Source organism: Phyllobates terribilis, unplaced genomic scaffold, assembly GCF_046119375.1.
Source record: "Phyllobates terribilis strain yellow unplaced genomic scaffold, ASM4611937v1 Scaffold_1__5_contigs__length_1240528914, whole genome shotgun sequence".
Taxonomy (NCBI): domain Eukaryota; kingdom Metazoa; phylum Chordata; class Amphibia; order Anura; family Dendrobatidae; genus Phyllobates; species Phyllobates terribilis.
The window spans coordinates 128,104,968-128,121,691 of NW_027362761.1; positions in this window are offsets into that span (position 1 = coordinate 128,104,968).

A 16,724-nucleotide genomic window follows, 5' to 3' on the forward strand; every position below is an offset into this window, starting at 1 on the left:
CTTGAACAACACACTGCAACGAAATGAAAATGAAAGAAATGGCTTATTTTGGAACAAGCTTATAGGTGATATGTTTGACAGAGAAGCACAATTTTAAATAGCAGGCCTGTAACTTACTAATATTATTCTACACAGAGACCTAGTGTGAATAGCTTTACTGACACACTGCAACAAAATGAAAATGGAAGAAATGGCTGATTCTGGAACACTCTTATAGGTGATATGTCTGACAGAGAACCACGGTTTTAAATAGCAGGCCTGTAATTTACTAATACTATTCTTCACAGACACCTAGTGGGAATAGCTTGACTGACACACTGCAAAGAAATTAAATGGAAAAAATGGCTGCTTTTGGAACACTCTTATAGGTGATATGTCTGACTGAGAGCCACGGTTTTAAATAGCAGGCCGGTAATTTACTAATACTATTCTTCACAGACATCTAGTGTTAATAGCTTGACTGTCACACTGCAACAGAATGGAAAAGGAAGCCAATATTTTCCACGTTCACGTCAAATTTCTGGATTTTTATTGCTGAAATATGGAACAGATCTGGCTTTATTCTGCATTGAGAACAAGCAAATGGAGCAGAAAAATGGTGTACTCTGGATTGCTTTTTAAGCAAATAACCAGGATTAAGATAAAAAAAAAAATTTGCCCCTAATATCTGGGGCTATATCTACAAATATCTGTAATTGTTATAGCAGCAACAGACAGGACGTTCAATGGACCCTCTTGCGCTATATGCACTGCAGTTTACCACATACACTGCCTGCCTGCCTAACTCCTGCCTAACACTGATTATATTCAGCTAGATTAGTCCCCAGAAGGACTGTTAGTTCAGATGGATATATATATATATATATATATATATATATATATGTTGTGGAATACCTATACTAACAGGAAATTCAATGGACCCTCTTGCACTATATGCACTGCAGTCTGCCACATACACTGCCTGCCTGCCTAACTCCTGCTATCTCCACTGAATATATGCAGCTGGATTAGTCCTCAGAAGGACTGCTAGTTCAGATGAATATATATATATTTGTTGTGGAATACCTATACTAACTATAAAAAAGAAAATCTCTCCCTGACTCAGCAGCACCTCTCCCTACTCTGCCTGTTTCCAGGGTAGACTGTGACGAGCATGGCGGCGCCCGGTCTTATATACACCTGATGATGCTGTGCGGCCAGCCAATCACTGTAATGCCACAACCAACATGGCTACGTCATTACAGTGCGTGGCAAGCAATCCCTGCATGTTCATTGCCTCTCTAAAGAGCGGCAAACATGCAGGGCAGGGACCCGAGTTCCCACCTGAGAAACTCGGAAATACTCGTCGAGCTTGTCAAGCAGTGTGATGCTCGGGCGAGTACAGAGCAGTGGTGAGCACGTTCGCTCATCACTAGTAACAGGTATTTGTAAGGCTTAGTCCAATACATAATCAAAGCCTCAAACAGTATAATGTAGATCTGAATATACAACATGTCAAAACATGTAAAGTTAAAATATCTGCCAAGAATAACTCATGCAGCAAATATAACGTATTATGGGAATGAATCATGAATATGCAGCCAGAAGACAATTTCAGAGGCTGATCACCATCCCTGTCAATTATAGCTGACACTTGCAGTGATGCTGTCTTGACATCCTGACAGTGATTATATCCTTCTGTGATGTGGTGCTGATATTGTGCCTCAGTTGTTTACAAATAGAACAGTATCTTGTGCATTCACATTGTGTGGGGCCTTTTAAGAGATGAAAACATTCCTATGATTCATTACCCCATTCTATGCAGCCAAGCGTGCTGAAAGCCGCATAAACCAGAGATAACGCTCAATTAAACAACACACAAATATAATATATGCTTCCCATTATGGTTTGAAAGTACGATAATTATAACACTATAAAATATATTGTTCGTGACTTTTTCATATTTATAAATTGGGAGAGTTGTCAAATTACTTTAAAACTAGGAAAAGATTACATATCTGTTAAATATATCTTGGAGAAGCATGATTCTCATGTTTACTGTACATTACTAAAAATGATTGAAATGCAAAAAATCCTAAACTTAATCTTCTTGGTTAGTCTTTATTATTGGCTGATACATTGAATGTATTATAAAATATATTAATATTTAATAAAAAAAAATGGTAATGTAGAATCTTTATGTTTTAGTTCAAGTCCAGGGCAAAGGATAGGCGCATAAGCTACCTGTATTGTGCAGCATCAAAATTATATATTTTAAAGAAAAAGGAACTTATGATATTTTTGCAGCTGTATTTTTTCCAAAGATGTCCAAGATTTTTTTCTGTTCATTATCAGTGCCCCAAAAACTGTGGGGGCAATTCATCAAAGATTTTTTGTCACATTGCTGGCAATTTTTTTGTGCAGCGCGAAGTTATAATAAAGTCACAGTTTTCTCTGCTGCAGATCTAACAGAGCTCAGATGTTTGGCTGTGTATAACCCTGCCCATACCACAGCTTATTGTGTACATTGTACAGTGATAGAAATCTGCTAATCAGTGCTGGGGCGGGGTTGGACTAGGATGCATGATGCCAGTTGTCCTCTACTGATAATTTCCTGTTGATAAAATACTGATTTTATTGAAACAGCAAAACACAGCCTAGTAAGTGACACATCACTGTAATCATGGTCTCTGTTCCTACATCATGCTGCTCTCAGATTACATAGCAAGAAATGGGTGACAGATTCCCTTTAACCCCTTAATAACATCTGACGTACTAATACGCGTCTGTGCCCTGGGACTTAAGAGCCAGACCCGTATTAGTACGTCATCGCGATCGCGCGCGCACACAGGCTGTGCGGGCGCGATCGCCGCCGGGTGTCAGCTGATTGTCACAGCTGACACCCGGTACTATGTGCAGGGAGCGGTCACGCACCGCTCCCAGCACATTAACCCCCGCGATGCTGCGATCGAAGTCGATCGAAGTCGATCGCGGCATTGCGGGGGCAAGGGGAGGTGATCGGCGATACTCACCTCCTCTTCCGGCTTCCAGCGCAGTCTGCAAAGGCTTCCCGGGTGTTGCCATGACGACCCGATGTCGTCATGACAACATCCGGGTCACCAGAGAGCAGGAAGATTGCTTGGACATGCGCAGTGCATCTCCAAGCAATCTTCACACTGTGCACTTCTGACAGCCTTCATGGCATAGGGATGGTGCTCCATTCCTGTGCCATGCAGGCGATCAGAAAAAAAAAAGTGAAAGTCCCAGAGTGGGACAAAGTAATAAAGTGTATAAACTGTGTGAAAGTGGAAAAAAAAAAAAAAAAAATGTGCAAAAATATTATAAAAAAATAAAAAAAATAATACACCAAAAATAAAAATATAATGTACCCATCAATAAATATTATTATAAAAAAAATAAAAAAAAAACAATAAAAGTACACATATTTGGTATCGCCGCGTCCGGAACAACCTGACCTATAAAACTGTCCCACTAGTTAACCCCTTCAGTGAACACGGTAAAAAAAAAAAAAAAAAAACCAAGCAAAAAACAATGCTTTATCACCATACCGCCAAACAAAAAGTGGAATAACACGCGATCAAAAAGACGCATATAAATAAAAATGATACCGCTGAAAACGTCATCTCGTCCCACAAAAAACAAGCCACCATATAGCTCCATCAGCCGAAAAATAAAAAAGTTATAGCTCTCAGAATAAAGCGATACTAAAAAATTTTTTTTTCTATAAAATAGCTTTTATTGTGTATAAGCGCCAAAACATAGAAAAATGATACAAATGTGGCACCGCTGTAAACGTACTGACCCGAAGAGTAAAGCTGCCTCATCAATTTTACCACACGCGGAACAGAATAAAAAAAAAAAAAAAAAAACAATTCCTGAATTGTTGGTTTTTGTTTATTCTGCCTCCCAAAAATCGGAATAGAAAGCGATCAAAAAATGTCACGTGCCTGAAAATGGCACCAATAACAACGTCAAGTCATCCCGCAAAAAACGAGCCGTCACATGACTGTCTGCCAAAATCTGGAAAAATTATAGCTCTCAAAATATGGCGATGCAAAAACTAGATTTTACAAAAAATGCGTCTTTTAGTGTGTGACTGTCACGGGTGTGTTGCCACGAAGATCGTCACGAGTACACAGCCTGACTTCTCGCAGCTGACTTGTTGGTGCTTTGTGTTTTTTCGGCAGTGAAGGAGTTAATTCTCTCTCTCTCTGGGCTAGCTGAGGTCCAGCCTCGCCCAGCTGCAATCAATGCTTCTTTAGTGAGACTCCTTCATATTCCTGCAGGTCTGTTTGGGAGGTGTCGGTGAAAGCTTTTCATTCAGACTTACAGAGCGGATCGTGGTGTTTGGAGTTGCTGAGATAAGTGTATTTGGAAGTGTTTTTTCCCTTTCCTCGCTTTGTCATTTATCTCCTTTCCCGTTGGTGTTCCCTCTGTTGTAGTTGTGTAGAAGTTGTATGCAAGGTGGTTTTGGTTTTTCCCTTGTACTGTCTCGTTCGTCTAAATACTGTGTGTGGGCATATTATTTCTGGTTCCCAATTGTTGTGATCGGGGTCCTTCTCAGGACTAGATTACTGAGGTGCAGGGATCCTCAGGAGGTAGGGGTTACGCTGGCGGCCTGGACCTCTGTACCTTTAACAGTACCTCCAGGTTGAGGGATTAGTCAGGGCCCCAGCTTAGGGTCAGCTTAGGCCCCCTACCTCCAGTATTCTGTGACAGTGTGACATTTTCACCGACCAACTTAGTTTTTCTCCAGCTACCATGGATCCAGTAGCCGGTCTAGCTCGGCAGTTGCAGAGTTTGTCCATGGGGCTGGCGGACGTTAGGTCCAAGGTTTTGCATCCTCTGGAGCAAGCCGGACCAGAACCTAAAGTAGCTCTCCCTGACAGGTTCACTGGGGGGCGGGACAAGTTTTTTGTTTTCCGGGAGGCATGCAAATTGTACTTTCGGCTGCGGCCTCGGTTATCGGGCAGCGAAGAACAAAGGGTGGGAATTGTCATCTCGCTCCTACAAGGGGACCCACAATCTTGGGCGTTCTCTCTTCCTCCAAGCTCCCCGGTTCTCCAGTCAGTGGATAGGTTTTTCGCTGCTCTGGGACTCGTATATGATGACCCAGATCGGATCTCCCTTGCTGAGTCTAAGTTACGTAGGATTCAGCAGGGAGATCGTCCGGCGGAGGAATTCTGTTCGGAGTTCCGTAGGTGGGCCACGGACACCCAGTGGAATGACCCGGCTCTTAGGAGCCAGTTTTGTCATGGTTTATCCGACAAATTACAGGATGTGTTGGCACAGTATGACTCTCCCGCGTCACTGGAAGCCGCTATGGCCCTTGCCATTCGCGTTGACAGACGGCTTCGGGAGAGGTGCGGGATAACTCTACCCCCTGTAATGTCTCCACCTCCTACTAGGTCCCCTCATATGGTGGTTCCCCTGGTCAGTCCGGAGGAGCCTATGCAATTAGGAGGGACATCATTTCGGGGAAGGGGACCGGTGGAGCGCCATAAGACAGGAAGGTGTTTCCTCTGCGGGAAAAAGGGACATTTTATTGGGGGGTGTCCATCCCGTCCCTTGCAGAGTAAAGAGTCGTCGAAAAAACTGTTGATCCCAGGTTGTGTGGTGGACGGCAATCTGGGAGTAGGTATTTCGTCCCTAGGTTCGTCTCAGTTTCTCGTACCGGCGGAGGTGGTGGTGGGTGCGAGAACTGAGAGGATATCTGTTCTTCTGGATAGTGGGGCCGGGGCTAATCTGGTTGATGCTCGGTTTGCCCGGGTTCAAGGTATGCGATTGAGTGAGTTGGCTAAACCCATCCCCATATTCTCGATCGATGCCAGGCCTCTCGGTCAGGGAAGTTTTTTGCAAGCTGTGCATGGCGTAAAACTTCAAGTGGGGGCAATACATAAAGAACTGTTGTCTTGCTACGTGTTGGAGGGTCTTCCCACTCCTATAGTGTTGGGCCTTCCTTGGTTAGCTAAGCATAACCCGGTTATTAATTGGCAAACCAGAGAGATAAGCCAATGGAGTAAATTCTGTAATAAAAACTGCATGAACACGGTCATCGGTGCGGTTACTCCTTGGGTCTTACCTCCATTTCTGGCGGACTTTGAGGATGTATTCTCGGAGAATGGGTGTCAGGAACTACCTCCTCATCGCGAGTATGACTGTTCTGTAAAACTGCTCCCTGAGGCCAAGTTACCTAAAGCTAGGTTGTATAACCTTTCTGGTCCTGAGAGGCAGGCCATGAAGGATTATATTTCTGAAAGTCTGGCTAAGGGGCATATTAGACCTTCATCTTCACCGGTGGCCGCGGGGTTCTTCTTTGTTAAGAAGAAAGATGGAGGCCTACGCCCTTGCCTGGATTTCCGTGAACTTAATCGGATTACGGTCCGAGATCCGTATCCGCTCCCACTTATTCCCGATCTCTTTAATCAGATCGTGGGCGCCAAATGGTTCTCTAAGTTGGATCTCAGGGGGGCGTACAATCTGATTAGGATGAAGGAGGGGGATGAGTGGAAGACGGCTTTTAACACTCCGGAGGGGCATTATGAGAACCTTGTCATGCCATTTGGTCTGACTAATGCCCCGGCGGTGTTTCAACACTTTGTTAATGATATTTTTCGCCACCTGGTGGGACAGTTTGTTGTCATATATCTGGATGATATCTTAATTTACTCGCCGGATCTGGTGTCTCATCAGGAGCACGTTAGACAGGTGTTACAGATCTTGCGGGATAATAAACTGTATGCCAAGTGGGAAAAGTGTGTGTTCGCCGTACAGGAACTCCAGTTTTTAGGCTTCCTGGTTTCAGCGTCCGGTTTTCGTATGGACCCTGGGAAAGTGCGGGCAGTTCTTGAGTGGGATCGGCCGGAGAATCTTAAGGCACTACAATGTTTCCTGGGGTTTGCTAACTATTACCGGAAGTTCATTCGTAATTTCTCCTCCATGGTTAAGCCTCTCACAGACATGACTAAAAAGGGGACGGATTTTTCTAGGTGGTCTGACAAGGCTTGTCAAGCATTCTCCTCCTTGAAAAAATGTTTTGCCTCGGCACCCATACTCATTCAACCTGATGCGTCTCAGCCATTCTTTGTAGAGGTAGACGCTTCCGAGGTAGGGGTGGGAGCAGTATTGTCACAGGGTTCGTCCCCTGGTAAGTGGCATCCGTGCGCCTTTTTCTCTAAAAAATTGTCGTCCGCTGAGAGGAATTACGATGTCGGCAATAGGGAACTCTTGGCCATTAAGTTAGCTTTTGAGGAGTGGCGCCATTTTTTGGAGGGGGCAGTTCATCCGGTCACCGTCATCACCGATCACAAGAACCTGCTATATCTGGAGTCCGCTAAACGTCTGAATCCCAGACAAGCTAGGTGGTCATTGTTTTTTACCAGGTTTAATTTCGTCGTTACATATCGTCCTGGGTCTAAAAATGTAAAGGCGGATGCCTTATCTCGTAGTTTCCCTGGGGCCGGGAATACGGACGACCCGATTCCTATTCTTCAGGAGGGGGTGGTGGTTTCGGCAGTATGCTCTGAGCTGGAGGAGGAGATATTGGAGGCTCAGGGGGACGCCCCTGTTGGACCTCCGGGGAGACTGTTCGTTCCAGATCAGTTGCGACAAAAGGTGATCGAGGCACACCATAACTCAGTTTTTGCAGGACACCCGGGGAGTAAAGCAACTGTGGATCTCCTCTCGCGTCGGTTTTGGTGGCCTAACTTACATAAAGAGGTGGTAACTTTTGTCGCGTCCTGTGGGGTTTGTGCGCGCTCTAAGACCTCACATACCCGTCCGTCTGGGGCCCTTTTACCTTTGAAGATCCCGGAGCGTCCTTGGACTCATCTGTCTATGGACTTTATTACGGACCTCCCTCCGTCTTCGGGTAAAACGGTCATACTCGTTGTAGTGGACAGGTTCAGCAAGATGGCACATTTTATCGCTCTTCCGGCTCTCCCTAATGCTAAAACTCTTGCGCAGGTGTTCATTGGGGAGATTGTGAGGCTTCACGGGGTACCCTCCGAGGTGGTGTCTGATCGGGGGTCTCAGTTTGTGTCCAAGTTCTGGAAGGCGTTTTGTGCACGGCGGGGGATGCATTTGTCATTCTCGTCGGCTTTTCATCCTCAGACCAATGGTCAGACGGAACGTATGAACCAGAGCTTGGAGACATATCTTCGGTGTTTTGTGTCAGAGAACCAGGAGGACTGGGCTTCTTTCCTACCTCTGGCAGAGTTTGCTCTCAATAATAGGCGGAGCGAATCCACTGGTAAGTCCCCGTTTTTTGGGGCATATGGTTTTCACCCCCAGTTTTGTACTTTCAGTAGGGGGGGCTCTTCGGGGGTTCCGGAGGAGGAACGATTTTCCTCATCTCTCGCTTCAGTATGGAGAGGGGTGCTGAAGAATCTGAATACTATGGGGAACCGATACAAACGTATGGCTGATAGGAGGAGAGTGTCTGGTCCGGACCTAAGTGTGAACGATCAGGTATGGTTGTCTACCAGGAATATTAAACTTAAGGTTCCCTCCTGGAAACTGGGTCCCAGGTTCATCGGGCCGTACAGAATCAGTTCTGTTATTAATCCGGTGGCATTCCGTCTTGACCTCCCCCCTACGTTTAAAATTCACAACGTGTTTCACAGATCATTGCTTAAGAGGTATGTGGCGCCGGTGGTACCGTCACCTTTACCTCCCCCTCCTGTGGTTGTCAATGGTAACTTGGAGTTCCAGGTATCGAGGGTCATTGATTCACGCTTTAATCGCCGGTCCCTTCAGTACTTGGTTCATTGGAAGGGGTATGGTCCTGAGGAGAGGATGTGGGTTCCTGCGTCGCATATTAACGCAGACCGATTAGTTCGGGCCTTCCACACGACTCACCCGAATAAACCTGGCCCTGAGGGTCCGGAGGCCCCTCGTAGAAGGGGGGGTACTGTCACGGGTGTGTTGCCACGAAGATCGTCACGAGTACACAGCCTGACTTCTCGCAGCTGACTTGTTGGTGCTTTGTGTTTTTTCGGCAGTGAAGGAGTTAATTCTCTCTCTCTCTGGGCTAGCTGAGGTCCAGCCTCGCCCAGCTGCAATCAATGCTTCTTTAGTGAGACTCCTTCATATTCCTGCAGGTCTGTTTGGGAGGTGTCGGTGAAAGCTTTTCATTCAGACTTACAGAGCGGATCGTGGTGTTTGGAGTTGCTGAGATAAGTGTATTTGGAAGTGTTTTTTCCCTTTCCTCGCTTTATCATTTATCTCCTTTCCCGTTGGTGTTCCCTCTGTTGTAGTTGTGTAGAAGTTGTATGCAAGGTGGTTTTGGTTTTTCCCTTGTACTGTCTCGTTCGTCTAAATACTGTGTGTGGGCATATTATTTCTGGTTCCCAATTGTTGTGATCGGGGTCCTTCTCAGGACTAGATTACTGAGGTGCAGGGATCCTCAGGAGGTAGGGGTTACGCTGGCGGCCTGGACCTCTGTACCTTTAACAGTACCTCCAGGTTGAGGGATTAGTCAGGGTCCCAGCTTAGGGTCAGCTTAGGCCCCCTACCTCCAGTATTCTGTGACAGTGTGACAGTGACAGCTGTCAGTCATAAAAACCCCATATGATTCTGGCATTGCTGTAATCACACCGACCCGAAGAATAAAGTCGTCTAATCACTTATACCGCACAAGGAACGGCGTCAAAAATAAACTCTTGAGTTAGGATTGGGCTAGGGTTAGGGCTGGGTTTGGGGCTAGGGTTCTGCTGGGGCTAGGGTTGTGCTGGGGCTAGGGTTGTGCTGGGGCTAGGGTTGTGCTGGGGCTAGGGTTGTGCTAGGGTTAGGGCTGGGGTTGGGATTTTTTTCAAAAGTAAGAAAAAAAGATGACGATATGGCGACTAGTGTTGAGAGCAAGTGCTCGCTACTTGAGTTTGCATCGGGTGCTCTGGTATGCATTTAGTATCGTGGGTATTTGAGTGACATGCTCGAGTCTCTGCCCCATATGCTTCGCGGCCAAAAAACTTTACGGGGATTGCCTGCCATGCACGAGCGATCCCCGCATGTTTTTTTTTGGGTGTCTAATAACCGTGAAACATGCGGAGCAGGGACTCGAGCATGTCACTCGAGCACACGCTGTACATGGTGCATACCTGAGTACCCGATGCAAACTCAAGTAGCGAGCACTTGCGCTCAAGAATAATGAAAACTTATTCAATATGATGACCTAACGTAAACAAATAATGTGCCGTACCTCTGGGTTCAAAATGTTCACTATACACCTTAATAAAATCTTTGAGGGGTATAGTTTCCAAAATGGGGACACTTGTGGTGGAGCTCCACTGTTTAGGCACATCACGGGCTCTCCAAACGCGACATGGTGTCCGCTAACAAATTGAATGGAAAATCGGCTCAAATTGTTAGCGGACGCCATGTTGCGTTTGGAGAGCCCCTGTGTGTCCAAACATTGGAGCTCCCCCACAACTGACCCCATTTTGGAAACTAGACCCCCCAAGGCACCTATCTAGATGCATAGTGAGCACTTAGAACCCCCAGGTGCTTCACAAATTGATTCGTAAAAATGAAAAAGTGAAAATAAAACACTTTTTCATTTTTATGAAATAATTTGTGAAGCACCTAGGGGTTCCAAGTGCTCACTATGCATCTAGATAGGTGCCTTGGGGGGTCTAGTTTCCAAAATGGGGTCACTTGTGGGGGAGCCCCAATGTTTGGGCACACAGGGACTCTCTAAATGCAACATGGTATCCGCTAACAAATTGAATGGAAAATCGGCTCAAATTGTTAGCGGACGCCACATTGCGTTTGGAGAGCCCCTCTGTGCCCAAACTTTGGAGCTCCCCCACAAGTGACCCCATTTTGGAAACTAGACCCCCCAAGGCACCTTTCTAGATGCATAGTGAGCACTTGGAACCCCCAGGTGCTTCACAAATTGATTCGTAAAAATGAAAAAGTAAAAAAAAAAACACTTTTTCATTTTTATGAATCAATTTGTGAAGCACCTGGGGTTCCAAGTGCTCACTATGAATCTAGATAGGTGCCTTGGGGGGTCTAGTTTCCAAAATGGGGTCACTTGTGGGGGAGCTCCAATGTTTGGGCACACAGGGACTCTCCAAATGCAACATGATATCCGCTAACAAATTGTCGGCTCAAATTGTTAGCGGATATCATGTTGCATTTGGAGAGTCCCTGTGTGCCCAAACATTGGAGCTCCTCCACAAGTGACCCCATTTTGGAAACTAGACCCCCCAAGGCACCTATCTAGATGCATAGTGAGCACTTGGAACCCCTAGGTGCTTCACAAATTAATTCGTAAAAATGAAAAAGTGTTTTTTTTTTCACTTTTTCATTATTACGAATCAATTTGTGAAGCACCTGGGGGTTCCAAGTGCTCACTATGCATCTAGAAAGGTGCCTTGGGGGGTCTAGTTTCCAAAATGGGGTCACTTGTGGGGGAGCTCCAAAGTGTGGGCACAGAGGGGCTCTCCAAACGCAATGTGGCGTCCGCTAACAATTTGAGCCGATTTTCCATTCAATTTGTTAGCGGATACCATGTTGCATTTAGAGAGTCCCTGTGTGTCCAAACATTGGAGCTCCCCCACAACTGACCCCATTTTGGAAACTAGACCCCCCAAGGCACCTATCTAGATGCATAGTGAGCACTTAGAACCCCCAGGTGCTTCACAAATTGATTCGTAAAAATGAAAAAGTGAAAATAAAACACTTTTTCATTTTTATGAAATAATTTGTGAAGCACCTAGGGGTTCCAAGTGCTCACTATGCATCTAGATAGGTGCCTTGGGGGGTCTAGTTTCCAAAATGGGGTCACTTGTGGGGGAGCCCCAATGTTTGGGCACACAGGGACTCTCTAAATGCAACATGGTATCCGCTAACAAATTGAATGGAAAATCGGCTCAAATTGTTAGCGGACGCCACATTGCGTTTGGAGAGCCCCTCTGTGCCCAAACTTTGGAGCTCCCCCACAAGTGACCCCATTTTGGAAACTAGACCCCCCAAGGCACCTTTCTAGATGCATAGTGAGCACTTGGAACCCCCAGGTGCTTCACAAATTGATTCGTAAAAATGAAAAAGTAAAAAAAAAAACACTTTTTCATTTTTATGAATCAATTTGTGAAGCACCTGGGGTTCCAAGTGCTCACTATGAATCTAGATAGGTGCCTTGGGGGGTCTAGTTTCCAAAATGGGGTCACTTGTGGGGGAGCTCCAAAGTTTGGGCACAGAGAAGCTCTCCAAACGCAATGTGGTGTCCGCTAACAATTTGAGCCGATTTTCCATTCAATTTGTTAGCGGATACCATGTTGCATTTAGAGAGTCCCTGTGTGCCCAAACATTGGAGCTCTCCCACAAGTGACCCCATTTTGGAAACTAGACCCCCCAAGGCACCTATCTAGATGCATAGTGAGCAGTTGGAACCCCCAGGTGCTTCACAAATTGATTCATAAAAATGAAAAAGTGTTTTTTTTTTCACTTTTTCATTGTTACGAATCAATTTGTGAAGCACCTGGGGGTTCCAAGTGCTCACTATGCATCTAGATAGGTGCCTTGGGGGGTCTAGTTTCCAAAATGGGGTCACTTGTGGGGGAGCTCCAATGTTTGGGCACACAGCAGCTCTCCAAACGCAACATGGTGTCGCTAACAATTTGAGCCAATTTTGCGTTAAATTTGTTAGCGGACACCATGTTGCATTTAGAGAGCCGCTGTGTGCCCAAATATTGGAGCTCCCCCACAAGTGACCCCATTTTGGAAACTAGACCACCCAAGGCACCTATCTAGATGCATAGTGAGCACTTGGAACCCTCAGGTGCTTCACAAATTGATTCATACAAATGAAAAAGTGTTTTTTTTTTCACTTTTTCATTGTTACGAATCAATTTGTGAAGCACCTGGGGGTTCCAAGTGCTCACTATGCATCTAGATAGGTGCCTTGGGGGGTCTAGTTTCCAAAATGGGGTCACTTGTGGGGGAGCTCCAATGTTTGGGCACACAGGGACTCTCTAAATGCAACATGGTGTCCTCTAACAAATTTAACGGAAAATCGGCTCAAATTGTTAGCGACACCATGTTGCGTTTGGAGAGCCGCTGTGTGCCCAAACATTGGAGCTCCCCCACAAGTGACCCCATTTTGGAAACTAGACCCCCCAAGGCACCTATCTAGATGCATTGTGAGCACTTGGAACCCTCAGGTGCTTCACAAATTGATTCATAAAAATGAAAAAGTGTTTTTTTTTTTTCACTTTTTCATTGTTACGAATCAATTTGTGAAGCACCTGGGGGTTCCAAGTGCTCACTATGCATCTAGAAAGGTGCCTTGGGGGGTCTAGTTTCCAAAATGGGGTCACTTGTGGGGGAGCTCCAAAGTTTGGGCACACATGGGCTCTCCAAACACAACATGGCGTCCGCTAATTATTCAAGCAAATTTTACAATCAAAAAGTCAAATAGCGCTCCTTCCTTTCCGAGCCCTGCCGTGCGCCCAAACAGTATTTTTTCCCCAAATATTGGGTATCTGCGTGCCCAGGGGAAATTGCACAACAAATTTTGGGGTCCATTTTTTCTTGTTACCCCTGTGAAAATAGAAAAAATTGGGTCTAAATTAACATTTTTGTGAAAAAAGTTAAATGTTCATTTTTTTCTTCCACATTCAAAAAATTCCTGTGAAGCACCTGAAGGGTTAATAAAGTTCTTGAATGTGGTTTTGAGCACCTTGAGGGGTGCAGTTTTTAGAATGGTGTCACTTTTGGGTATTTTCTGTCATAAAGACCTCTCAAAGTGACTTCAAATGTGATGTGGTCCCTAAAAAAATGGTTTTGTAAATTTTGTTGGAAAAATGAGAAATCGCTGGTCAACTTTTAACCCTTATAGCTCCCTAACAAAAAAAAATTTTGGTTCCAAAATTGTGCTGATGTAAAGTAGACATGTGGGAAATGTTATTTATTAACTCTTTTGTGTGACATATCGCTCTGATTTCAGGGCTTAAAAATTCAAATTTTGAAAATTGCAAAATTTTCAAAATTTTCGCCAAATTTCCGTTTTTTTCACAAATAAACGCAAGTGATATCGAAGAAATTTTTCCACAATCATGAAGTACAATATGTCATGAAAAAACAATCTCAGAATCAGGGGGATCCGTTGAAGCGTTCGAGAGTAATTACCTCATAAAGTGACAGTGGTCAGAATTGTAAAAATTGGCCCGGTCATTAACGTGCAAACCACCCGCGGGGCTTAAGGGGTTAATTCACACTGTTGATTTTTTGATCACTAAGCTAGAGAATCTGCAGTGGTGTATTCATCACTAGTGTTGAGCATTCCGATACTGAAATATCGGGTATCGGCCGATATTCGCGGTATCGGAATTCCGATACTTAATTCCAATACTTTTGCAATATTGTATACCGGAATCGGAAGTTCCCATAATGCAATGAGCCATTTTCATTTTATTCAGCCAATGAGGATCCTAAGAAGTGTGGGCACATCCTGTTAGGCATGTAGGCATCTTAACTAATGGCATGGCTGTGATTGGCTGCTGAAATGATGTCATGATGCACTATAAAAGCCTCCGCCGCCATTTTGAGCTCACTCTGCTGTGAATTCAGTTAGGGATAGGACGCTGTTGTTCTGAGGGACAGTTTTAGCTACCTATTTGGTCTATTCTGCTTTACCCAAGCTACTTTATAAATCGCTGTGCCTTGGGGTGCTAGTGCACAGTTCTCTGTGCTGTTCACCGCTGTCTGCAAGGTCTGGTGTGTGAGTGCAGCTCACCCTGTAGTGTGTACTTCAGCCACGTCTGGTTGAAGTGCACTCAGTGTGTGTCACTGCTTCATACATTGTCCTTTATTGCCAATTCATAATTTTTCCTGATATCTCCTATTAGTGTGGTGGTTCCATCCGTATTCAGCTAAATTGGTTCCAAACACACTATATAGGAGTAGATAGAGAAATTTTTTTGGTCTTGCAGCGCTAGTGCACAGTGCTCTGCATCTGTACTGTTCACCGCTGTCTGCAAGGTCTGGTGTGTGAGTGCAGCTCACCCTGTAGTGTGTGCTTCCGCCACGTCTGGTTGTAGTGCACTCAGTGTGTGTCACTGCCTCATACATTGTCCTTTTTTGCCAATTCATAATTTTTCCTGATATCTCCTATTAGTGTGGTGGTTCCATCCGTATTCAGCTAAATTGGTTCCAAACACACTATATAGGAGTAGTTAGAGGAGCCTTTCTGCAGCATTGTGCCCTGCAGCCCCAGCCAGATTAGTATTAGCCTATTTTTTGTAGCCTCATCTATTGCATTGTAGGTTACCTTCCTACATTGTAATAGCTACAAAAAGTTTGTGATACTATCGGTATTACATCTTTGGGCACATCCAGTGTCTTTTTGTGACAAAAAAAACCTAAATAAAGTTCAACAAACACTCCACTTTACAGTTGTGTAGGCCACATTAGCTCATATTAAAGTCTAGTCCACACTTTATAAAATTAGTGTTTCTTATACCTGTTAGCAGCTGTTCAGGAATAAGCACACTAAGCCCTTAGTAGTTTTCTGCCTATCTTTATCAGTCTACCAAGATGAAGAAGGCAGGGAGTAAGGCATGTGGTCGTGGTCGTGGGCGTGGAGTTGCTCCAATTACACCTCTGGCTCCTCTGTTTTCAGTATTATCCCTGAGCTCCAACAACGCCAGTTGGCGCTCGGAAGTGCCGTCTGCACAGTAAACACTTGCTGCCGTGTTATTGGGGTTCAGTAACGTCAGCTGTTCCCCTGCTGTGCGGACGGCAATTTCTCCTGCTCTGTCCACATTCTCACCACTACAGATTTTAAAGTTGCTCCAATTACACCTCTGGCTCCTCTGTTTTCAGTATTATCCCTGAGCTCCAACACCGCCAGTTGGCACTCGGAAGTGCCGTCTGCACAGTCAACACTTGCTGCCGTGTTATTGGGGTTCAGTAACGTCAGCTGTTCCCCTGCTGTGCGGACGGCAATTTCTCTTGCTCAGTCCACATTCTCACCACTACAGATTTTAAAGTTGCTCCAATTACACCTCTGGCTCCTCTGTTTTTAGTATTTACCCTGGGCTCCAATACCGCTAGTTGCTTCTCAGAAGTGCCATCTGCACAGTCAACGCTTGCTCCAGTGTTATTGGGGTTCAGTAACGTCAGCTGTTCCCCAGCTGTGTGTCCAGCAAATTCTCCTGCTTTGTCCACATCCACTGTACTACTGATTTAAAACTTGCTCCAATTACACCTCTGGCTCCTCTGTTTTTAGTATTTACCCTGGGTTCCAGCACCGCCAGCTGTTTCCTAGCAGTGTCTTTGGCACGGGTACTCCCTCCTGCCCAGCCTGGTTCCAGCACGCCAGCTGTTTCCAGGTAGTGTCAACGTCACTTTGCCTCCAATGCGTTGTCCTGTCATGTTGCGGTCGGATTAGCCGACTCTATGGTGCCTGCAGTTTAGGTGACTCCTATGTGGGCTGCGGGATCTGGCAATGAAGGCTGGTTCCATAGTGCCAATAGGACAAGCACCCCCTGTAGGACTGTGGATTTTGGTAACTGCGGCCGGCTCGCGGCCTTGAAACTTTTTTTTACATGGGTACCTTCTGCTACCCATCCGGGTTCCAGTATCATCAGCTGGTTCTCGGCAGTGCCTTTGGATTAGGTGCCTCCTTCTCGGTATCCAAGTTCCACCAACGTCTGCTGGTCCTTGGTAGTGCTTTTTGGCACAGGTACCTCCTGCTTAGTAACCGAGTTCCAGTACCG